We start from the raw sequence: 11,623 nt of genomic DNA on the forward strand, positions 1-11,623 counted from the left end.
TCACATTGCTTGGTTCGACACCTACAACTACCATGACTACAACAATCTTCTTTTCAAGCCTTCAGCCATTTTGGAACTTGTATTTATTTAATGAATAAACAAATTTGAACTTTTAGCTCATTCACAAGTACACTCTTTCATTTGTAATGCATAAATTGTGGTTCATGGTTGCTCATTCATGAGAGCTTCTTTTTTTTTTTTTTACTGAGAAGCTGGGTCTCATTCCTTAGGATAAACGGATGGATTTCTAGCTCAACCCATATTTTCGGATTGTTGATGCATGTCCAAATCTTGTTCTATCACTAGCTCGCATTGTCACGTTTTGAAAGGGTGTGTTGCAATTGGCTCCCTATTCTTTTACACTGAACACAAGTAAATCATTCTATCTATCTCGTTTTGACATCATGAGCTCCCAAATTTGTTTTAGAGCAACACATAGGCACATCATTTGTATTTTGATCTTTTGTGTATGAGATGAAAGCACCACAATTTCAATGTTACTAATATGGCTCCTTTACCATTGTAATGGTTTGCTGATAAAAAAATTTGAGTCATCATAGATAAGTATATCTAGAGACCACATACAACTAAAACAAACACAAAATTTTGCATGCTAAGCCACACTTCACATAGCAATAGCATTGTTGTGATGCAGGGGGCTAGGCCCATGTAAGATACATGGGACTCTAAGCTCTTACGTCTTGATGCCTTTAGTTGAAGCCATTCAAGAGATTTCGCCCATGAATTAAGAATGATAAAAGTTCACCCATCATTCAAGGCAAACAACTCTCATGTAAAAATCATCTCTTTTGTTTATTCATACCCATCATATTATATGCACATGGCATGATATATCTCTTTTTCATGTGTGACAAAAAGCTCATTTTTGTTTGGTTGAAGTTCTTTATGGAAATAAATGTCTAGTTTTGTTTGGTTGAAGTTCTTTATGAGAATAGGCTATCTAAAGCTTATGTAATAAAGATCTTGTACATTCTATCATTTTCTTGGTGTTATTGCATAATCACACTCATGGCAAGTATTTGCACAAAAAAGAGAAAAATGTTACATAGTTTCTTTCTTCACCAATCGAATCACATTGTATGTGTATGAATAGTCAATTGCAAATTTTAACTAAAACTCACACATGTCAACACACCTAAGCTCTATTGATGGGTAGTCTCCATAATTTTATTCAACAATGTGTGAGTGTAATTTTTTGATAGCTCATCTACAGTTTTATTACTTGGGTTGCCACCCACTTGATAATCAAGCTTCGTTGACCTTGTTTTTCATCACTATCTTCATTATTAGCTCCTTTGAAAAGGGAATGTGGCTGTGATGGTCATAGTCACATACGTTAGGATAAAGACATACCAATGCCTTAAATACATCAAGTCATACAATTGCACTTAATGAACAAAAAATTCAACACAAAAAAATCATAATCACTAATTTATTGCATTTTCAAACAATAGAAGAATTGTTTTTCATATGTGTCTTTTCACATGCCATGTTCCCATTAATACATTATTCAACACGATTCTATAGACACTTGTCAATCTACGTATCAATATTTGCATTTCCTAATTGTGGTGACAAAGTTATTAATATAGTAAAGATGAACCATGAATGAAAACCCACATTAAAATTGGCACTACCCCAAGATATATCACTATTTTTAGCATATATTGACTCAATTCTACCCAACCCATCAATGAAACCAAAATATCGTCACTTTGCACACTACAAATGCCAAACTTGATAGAATGCTTATTGTTTCAAGTACTTTAAGCAATGTGGCTATGGCTACCTCTCACATAACCATTGCACACTCTTAAAATAAACATAGCAAACTCACTGATTTACTTTCTCATTGTAGTCTATCCACAAAGTTCATCGATGGCTCCATGACTCGAGTAATGTGCATCAAGCAAGCTCCAACTCCATGGCATCAATCACTGCATGAGCTTTGCATAGGAGAAGAAGAGGAGGAGGAGGAAGCAGCAAGAGCTTCACCTACACAGATCCCTCACTTTATCTCACACTCTCCCTCTCTCACATAAGCAAGAAGCAAGAAGAGAGCGTCACAATATTGCATACCATAATAATGAGTTATCTTTTCATTTTTTTAGTTTTTATATATGACCTTATTTTTTTGGACACCCTCCTCATTGACTTAAACCAGTCCTTTCCCACTTTGTGCATATTGTATTGGTCATAAATCATTTCCAACTTGTTGAGTTCAGAGCGTTACACTCATGCCTCACTCAAAATACTATTACAATTTACATGAGTAAGCTTGGCTTTCCTAAATAGTTTACACAAAATAATTTTCTTATTAAAATTACAAGCACTTGATAAGCATTCTTATTTTGATGTCTTTTTTCCATTCTCCTTGCACATCTCACCTTTATCCTTAGTTTCCCAAGGAGGGTTATCATTACCCCCCTCCCCCCCCCCCCCCCCCCAAGATATGTACCAATCGCATGTCACTCTACGATTTGGTGTGTACCATTGTGTGATCAACGCTGGTGGATCATGATAAGGGTGGCTCATAATGATACTCCAATTTTGGGTTGTTGTTGGTGTGAATGGGATTCGCTTTCTTACTCTTGGTCCTCTAGAGTTGGGTTGCAGTTGAGGGAAAGAAGAAAGGGAATAGAATGATAAGAGCCACTAATGTCATTGGGTTAGTCAAGCAGATCTTAAAGCCATAATTCTACAATAGAAAAGGATGTGCACTCCCTAAGGGTGTGTACTTGCCTTATTGCACTATGATTGATCATGCAAGTGAGAGTACATTTGCGAGATGGGTTGAACACCCATCGAGCTTGGAGCATCGTCCCACACTTGAGAACCTAGTTGTTGCAAGGGAAGATCTAGTGCAAAGCTCAAGGTGAGTGATAGGTCTATCCATGGCATTGGAACATCCTACCCTTAATATGCTTTGAGTTTATAAAGTGAGGAAGGGCTAGGGGGTTGGGAATGGAACTTGCCATCTATTGCCATGGGACGTGCCCACCAGCTTGAGGGCCCCTAGGTGATGTGATTGTGTGTATCTAGTCTATAGTGGAGCTTCTGCTCTCTTTTGTTATTTTCTTTTCTTTTCCTTTCTTTTTCCCTTTTAAAAAAATGAGAACTTCATTGTTGCTCCTTTTCTTTCCCTTGTGTTGGTTGAGGGAGAGGTGGCACAATGATCTTTCCAAGCACACCCTGCTTATCATGTAGGTCTTCAATGTCGTTCTTGTAGCTAGAGATGTAGTCAAGAGGAAGGGGTGGCTGTAGCTAGTAAACTTGCTAGCATTTATATCCTCTAGTAGCTCAAAACAATATAGAGATAGTAGAGTGTCTCAAAGAAAAAGTCTCACTATGGCATATCTATCTATCCCTACGTTTATAATGAAGAAGAGTGGGTGCAAGCACTATTCTTCTATCGCCTTCTTTTGATTGAGTAACTAGAGAGGTAATTATAGGTAGTTGCACATGGTAATGAAAGTAAGGTCTGTATAAGTTGAGAAGTCTTCCACAAACCATTTGAAGGAGGAAATTAAGTCCTGCTCACAGAACTTGAGGTTTTTGTCTTCCAACTTGTAAGCATTCACATTGAAGATTTGTGGGAAGTCATACCTACCATGCTTTTTGAGATTGTAGTCAAACCTGTGCCTTCTAGGATAAGGCATGTAGTTAGGATCCCCCTTTGCAAAAGGTAGTGCATTGCAGAATGCTACCCATGCTTCCATGTTATCATTCGATATACTCCTCCTCTATCATGGTTGGGATTCATAGTCCTTGGTACCTCAAACACCTTGTGCTCCTAGTAGTTAGATGGTTCTCACTATCACAATCTGGGGTTCTAAGTTTTTCACTCAAGCCATCTCTTCCCTTGTCATGAGGACACATGAATCACCTTTTGCATTATAGTGAGTGGTTGACCCTTCCTAAGCCCATGCCAAAAATTGAAAGAGAACTACGTTGGGGTTTCTTGGGTCTCTTGTTATTTCCACGCATTGATCTCCCCATCCCAACTAATTGAAACATACTCCCCTCTTTGTGGAAAGGGTATGTTTCACACTACTTGAGGAGTGGAAGTGAGCCTCCTCCTACTTCTTTCCACCTCCTCCCTGAAGGGAGTGAGCCTTGAAGTGGAAGCACAAAGTGGACGCAAGAGCTATGGTGGAAGGAGCAAGAGCAAGAGAGAGAGGCACACACAATGTGAAAGCTCCAATAGTCACAATGTGTGACAAGCCTTCCCTTTATTCAAATGTCACTAAACGAATAAATAATGAAGTGACAGTGATGGGTGCCCACCACCTACAATGTACAGGTGTGCAGGTATTGTCAATGTGACTAATACACGGGTGGCTAGGCATAGGCGCATTTACCCCCAACAGCCTTCCACTTAAAGGTGAATGTGCCCCTAGTGAGGAGAGAACAAAAAAAACAAAGAACAAATGTACATAAGTACAATAGGATGAGGAAAGACATCATCTCATCCAATGCCCATCAACTTCCTAAGAAAGGCAAAACGCTCAGTACATATTTTGCTAAGCAGATCTACAAGATTTTGGTCAATTGAGATTTTGACAAGCTCAATGGACTTGTCCTCAATGACCTCTCGAATAAAGAGGTAATGCACCTCAACATGCTTCGTCTTCATATGGAAGACTGGATTCTTGGCCAATTGAATAGCACTCATAGAATATGAATGCAATGTAGGGACCACATCACTAATGCCAAGGTCTACCACTAGATGGCCTAATCAGAGAGCCTCTTTGCAAGCCTCAATGGTTGGCTACAATATACTTTGCCTCTGTAGTAGATAGGGCCATGCATTTCTACACCTTGGACATCCAAGAAACAACATCTCTAGCAAAAGTGAAAACATAGCCAGAGGTGGACTTCCTACTATCTGCATGTCCTATATAATCAGAGTCAGTGTACCCCATGACTCCTGTATCTTGGCTACCATAATATATGCACATAATTGTTATGCCCTTCGGGTACCTCATGATACCCTTGACAACATCCCAATGCCATTTGCCAAGTGTAGCCATATAACATGCCACAACTCCCACTATAAATGCTACGTCAAGACGAGTGGCTATCATGGCATACATCAAACTATCCACTATGGATACATAAGGGATCTTGGCCATCTTGGCCTTCTGATCATCAAACTGCGGACAATTGGCATGACTAACCTTCACATGAGAAGGTAAAGGATATCCAATAGGCTTAACATCTTGCAGATGAAACCACTCAAGGACCTTATGGATGTAATCCTTCTGTGACAAGTAGAGGAGCCCCTTAGAGGAATCACCCGTAGTGCACATCCCAAGAATATATGAGGCTTGTCCCATGTCCTTCATCTCAAAGCTCTTCTTGAGCTGACCTTTCAAGGCATTGAACTTATTATGAGCACTCCCAACAATCAACATATCATCCATGTAGAGGATCAAAATCATAAGGCTACCGTCATGAGCTTTCTTCATGTATAAACATGAATCCATATCACTATGGAAATATCCCTAAAAATGCATAAAAGCATCAAACTTGTGGTACCATTCCCTAAGTGCCTGCTTAAGGCCATAAAGTCTCTTCCTCAATATGTACACTAGGTGTTCCTTGCTAGGTTTTGCAAAGCGCTTAGGCTACTCCATGTAAATCTCAACATATAAGTTTCCATCAAGAAAAGCCGTCTTGGCATCCATCTGCTTATTGCGCTTGTTCTTGGGTACATGGCAGAAAGCCTCACAACCAAAGACACACAAATGGGTATATGAGGGGGGTTAGACCATACCTCCTTTGCAACCTGATAGTCAAGAGCAGTGCATGGGGATTTATCAAGTGTACAGCAATAGTAACTATCTTAGCCCAAAAATGCTATGGTAAGCCTACCTGGATAAGCATACTGCGAATTTTCTCCCGAATTGTCCTATTCATGCGCTCACCCCACCATACTATTCTAGGGTGGGGTGTATGGGGGGTAGTCAACTAACGCTTAATACCCCTCTCATCACAAAACTGCTCAAAGGCTACAGAGACATATTCACCCCCATTATCTAACCTTAGGTATAGCCTATACCCAGATTGGTTCTCAACCAAAGCAGGCCAATGCTGAAATGTAGCTAAGACTTATGATTTCTACTTAATAGGATATGCCCGGACCTTATGTGTATAGTCATCAATGAAATTAACGAAATATTTCGTGCCACCTAACGACTTGCAAGACATGGGACCACATACATCCAAATGAACAAGAGCCACATGCTCATCCCCATGCATATCATACTAGATTTTTTATGTGTATTGCATGACTACCTACCATATAAACAATGATCATAAGACTCAAAACATTTATAGTCAAGGGCCGAAAGATACTGCAAATGAGTAAGCTTTTTCATTCCTTTCAAGGACATATGCCCAAGGCGACGATGCCAACGAGATACATGTGAAACTACATCCGCTACCAAAATATGGTCAATTGATCCAAATACAAGCAAGGGGTAGAGAGAATTGGACTTAGCACCACATGAAATGACAAGATTCCCACTGGTAATATTCCATGAGGAATCACCAAAAGAAACTATACCTGCAACATCCAAAGTGCCAGCAGAGATAAGGCTTTCGTGAGAGCCTGTACTACATGATATACACCATGAAGAGTAAACATGCAACCTAAACCAAACTATAGCTTCACATTACCAATACCAACTATTTGCAATGCCATGTCATTACCCAAATGGATAGATCCAATCGTACTGTGATAGGAGTGAAACCACTCTCTATGAGAGTCACGTGAAAGGAAGCCCCTGAATCTATCGGCCAACATTGAGTATACCCTGACAAAGCATCAGTCAGTTGTGAAGTATCAAGAGAAGAAGTTGCAATTATAAAATCATCATCAGAATTAGTCTGCACAATATTAATCTCTTCAATCTTAATGCCTGACTTGCTAGGGACAATGCTGCGATTATCATTGTTGTCCTGTACTTTACCCTTGCCCTTTTCCTTGTGCTTGTCTTTGCCATTCTATGGCATTGTGGCCAAATATGTCCTGCTTTCCCACAGTAATCACAAGTCATTGAGGATTGATGGGTGGCCACAAGGCTTACTAAGAGATTGTCCATGGGACTTAGAGCGAGAATGTTGAGAGTCTCTCCCATGGCGGGCATTATCATCCCTATCATTATTGCCTCTAACTCTCAAAGCATGAGAGGTGCAGAAAGCATTGATGTTCTTTTTGTTAACCTCTTTAGCCAAGAGTGCACTCTCTATATCCTCCAATTGTACCCCATCAGTAGGAATGTTGGCACACATAGCATTATGAAATATATCCCATGATTCATGTAGTGTAACTAAGAGGAACAAGGGTAGCAGAGTATCCTTGAATTGCATAACCAAATGATCAATGTAATGTTCAAATGTTGAGTAGTCGCTCCCGCTGGAACAAAAGTCGAATGCCAAACAAGCAAACAAATCTCAAAACATCATGTGGAAGACATCATGCATCCAAAATCTAAGTAGTAGATATCCGGGAGCATAAAACCCAATATGTACTCTTCAAGCCCATAATAGAAATGGAAGCATAAAATCAAGGTGCGAAAGCATCCAATGTGGCTCAAAATGGAGCCTCAAGTGTCACCGTAGACATGTCCAATCCCATACATCAGTGCCAAGTATGTACTTTAGCATTTGTCTTGACTCAAAAAGCATATAAATCTTCAATTCATAAAGTTTTCAACTAAAATACTTGTTGTCCATGGTATATTGAGAAAAGAACCTTGCTTTATACTGATCAAAGAAAGCTCAAACCTATCCAAGAAGCATCTCAAGACATGTATCAAGCATCCTAGCATCAATGCATATGCGTATGAGCATTAGTGAAGCTCAAACAATGAAGTAATGGCTATCCCTGCTATATGACAACATGCTACCCTATTGGAATAGTGAATAGCTAAAGCATTCAAGCTCAAAACAATACTCCAAACTGAGTACCAATTCTGGGGAGGGAGGAAAACAATGTCTACTTAATGCCAAGGGTCACAAGGGCCACAATAGAGCTGCCAATGTCTGGAGGAGAAGCAGGGAAGACCAGTCCTAGAATAGGTGCAAATCACATTGATGTTGCTACTAGTCCTATTGGTGCTAATGGTTGCTACTAAGTACTTACTAAGGCTCGAGAAACAGACGTGAAGCTCCGAAACAAGCCTCAAGTGGAGGGAGCAACTGGAAAGAAGTGGGAGCAAGATTCATACCTTGGGAAGAAGAGGGTTGAACTGCCATGGAACCTTCAAGCTGAAGGAGAAGAGCTCCTCAATGTTGGTGCAATGACTTTGATACCAATTGAAGAGAGTGAGCCTGAAGTGGAAGCGCGGAGTGGAAGCAAGAGCTATGATGGAAGCAGCAAGAGCAAGAGAGAGAGAGAGACAAACAATGTGGGAACTCCAACAACCACAATGTGTGACTAGCCTTCCCTTTATTCAAATGTCACTGAAAGAATAAAGAATGAAGTGACAGTGATGGGTGCCTACCACTTGTAGTGTACAGGTCTGCAGGTATAAAATACCGTCAATGTAACTAATATACAAGTGGCTAGGCACATGCACCTTTACCCCCAATACATCCCTTCTTTGCATAGTCTTTGTTATTCCTTTTGAAAGATTGGGTTCCTCTTCACTCCCTACACTAATTTTTGGCTCTCATGATATTATCTCTTTGAGTTGATCTAGCTCCCAATCTATCTCAAGTGTAGGAGGCAATGGTGGTGGCTCTTTTGTGGTTGGAGTGGATTCTTCATTGGTCCCAATCCATCAGTCTTTTGATCGAGAGTCTGGCTTCTCTCATCCATAGCACTTGATCTTCATCATCTTGTATTCAAGCTGGGGTATCTTTCTCTCTAATCTATGCTTTCAATAGAGTCCTCCTCACATATCTCTAACACTTCAAAAAATATGTTGGTAAAGCTTTGATGCCACATTCACATCACTTCTTCTATTTCCTTGGCTCTCTCAATCACCAAATTCTTCTCATATTCGGCTTGGGCTAGGCAAATAGCTAAGTTTTGCATGGCATCAACATCTCTCTCCTTCCATTGGCCTACCTTCTCCTTTGCCCACTCTAGCCCCTTGCTTTGCCACTTTGTGAGGATTTCTAATGTGATTTATTACACTCTCCAAGTTTACTTAAGATTTTTCTTATTGTATTTCATATTCTCATTGCTTATGAAGTTGTATGTAGTTATGTGAGGCCTTTTCTATTTTATTTTCTACCTCCTAGAGCTTTTTGCTCCTATGCCTCTTCCTTTGTTTGTCTTGCCTCCTCCAACTCTATCATTAATTTCCCTTACAATTGTTTTACTACATCTAGCTCTCCTTCCACTTGGCTTTCTCCTTAATGGCTTGGCTACACTCAATTATCTCTATAGGTGTCACATTGATCTCATAGCTTCTTGTACCTCTTTCCTTTGTCATTACCCTCTTTCAATGCTACCAACTCCTTCTTCAGGCTAAAGATTTCCTTGGTTTTTTGATGCTGATATGTTGCATGAATTTCTTTCTCTTTTTCTAACATGGCCAAGGCTGCCTTTCTTTCTTAATGTAATTGATCTCTTTGATCTTGAAAATCCTTTAGTAAATTTTCAAAATCTTGCATTGGGCTTAGTGTAACCAAAGGCATGGAGATTTATGATCCTTCAACACTAGGCATTTTCAGTGATTTTTGTGCAAATTCAACCTTTATAATTGTCTATCTCTTTGTACTTATAGTTGTGGTCTCTTTGGATCTTGCACATGAGAGTGGTGGGGGTAAAGGCGCATGTGCTTCACTGCCCATGTATTCATTGCACTGACAGTACTTGCACACCAATATGCTACAGACGGCGGGCTCCCAACACTATCACTTCATTGTTTATTGTTTTAGTGACATTTGAATAAGGGAAGGTTGATCACACATTGTGACTGTATGCTACAAATGGCAGGCTTCCAACACTATCACTTCATTGTTTATTATTTTAGTGACATTTGAATAAGGGAAGGTTGATCACACATTGTGGCTGTTGGAGTTTCCACATACAATCTCTCTCTCTCTCTTACTCTCTTGCTCCATCGACCATAGCTATTACTTTGATGTTGCTTCCACTTGTGTGCTTCCATTCAAGCTCTACCTTTCAACTGGTATTAGAGAAAACCATTCAAGGAGCTTCTTCATCCTTTACTTCAACCTGGATTCGAAGCTTCAACTCAAGGTTTCATGGTAGCCATTGTTTCTTCCTCTTGAGGTATGCATTGAGTCTTTCCTTCTTCTAGCTTTATTTTGGCTTGTTCTGCATTTGTTGAGGATCTTCCCAAGGCTTAGCTAAGCCTTGTTAAGAGCTGAGAAGCAGCCATTTTTTATCCATTTTGAGTGGATACAAAGCATGCTATGGCAACTTGGCATCACTATCATATTTTGGCCATAACTTTTGCATACGATATTGGATTAAGGCATTCTATAGCTAGAAATGAAGAGCATGACAAGAACTATAGATTTAGGTACTCATAGAGTTAATTGTGTGTAGATTTTTATTCTATATTTCACATAGAATAGAATAGCTCTAGTTTGGACAACAAACAATAAATTTCATAATGCATCTTTGATGCTCTAAGAATGCTATTTTGGTGCCTAGATGGTATGGTTATGCTTTTGGGATTGATTTGCCCTTGATTTGGTTGTGATTTTGGGGCTGTTTTGATGTCATCTATAGTAGCTTGTTTGTCTTAAATTATGCGCTCATCTCTTGCATTGTGGCTGGTGGGTCAAATGATATTGCTATCTTTAACATTGACAAGTTGGATGGCACAAATTATAGCTATTGGAAGGTACAATTTTGGCAGCTTCTAATGCAAAAATTGCAAATTAAGTCATTGAGACATGAGAGTGTAAAGCCTTAACACTTTGATGTAGAGAAATGGGCTGAACTGGATGAGTTATGTAGATTTATAATCATTTTGTTACTCTAAGCAAGTCTACAATAATATTGTCTCTGACAAGACCACTTGGCAATTATGGGATAAGATTCCCAATATCTATGATAATTAGAGCCCTATCTCTCAAATGTATTGGTTGAAGCAACTCATGGACCTTCATAGTATGAAGGAGGGGACCTCCATGTTTGCCCCCTTAAATGAGTTTCATTTTGTTTTCAGCCACTTGTCTTTGCAAGGGATTGAATTTAAGGACAATATTCCTCCCTTGTTCTTGTTCCTCACATTGCCTGAGTCATGGGACACATTCTATACTACTATGTGTGTAAATATGCCTACTAATGGGCTAAATTATAGGATATAGAGGATGCGTTCTTGAATGAAGAAGTTAATATAAAGAATATTGATGCTTCCCGCACCTCTCATGCATAGACAATCAGAGGTAATAATGTTAGGAATGGTAATGAAAATTGTGAGAGAGACTCTCAGAAGTCTTATTCTCAATCATGTGGACAATCTCACAGTAAGTCCCATGGCCGTAAGTTTCCATTGACTTGTCACTATTGTGGTAAATAGGGTCATATCGGCCATAGTGCCAAAATATACATGATGACAAGTGCAAAGAAAAGGAAAAGGATAAAGTGCAAAAAAAGAATGAT

This window comes from Lygodium microphyllum, chromosome 13 (genome assembly GCF_053477565.2).
Source record: "Lygodium microphyllum isolate KBCC chromosome 13, Lygodium_microphyllum_v1.1.10, whole genome shotgun sequence".
In the NCBI taxonomy this organism is placed as follows: Eukaryota; Viridiplantae; Streptophyta; class Polypodiopsida; order Schizaeales; family Lygodiaceae; genus Lygodium; species Lygodium microphyllum.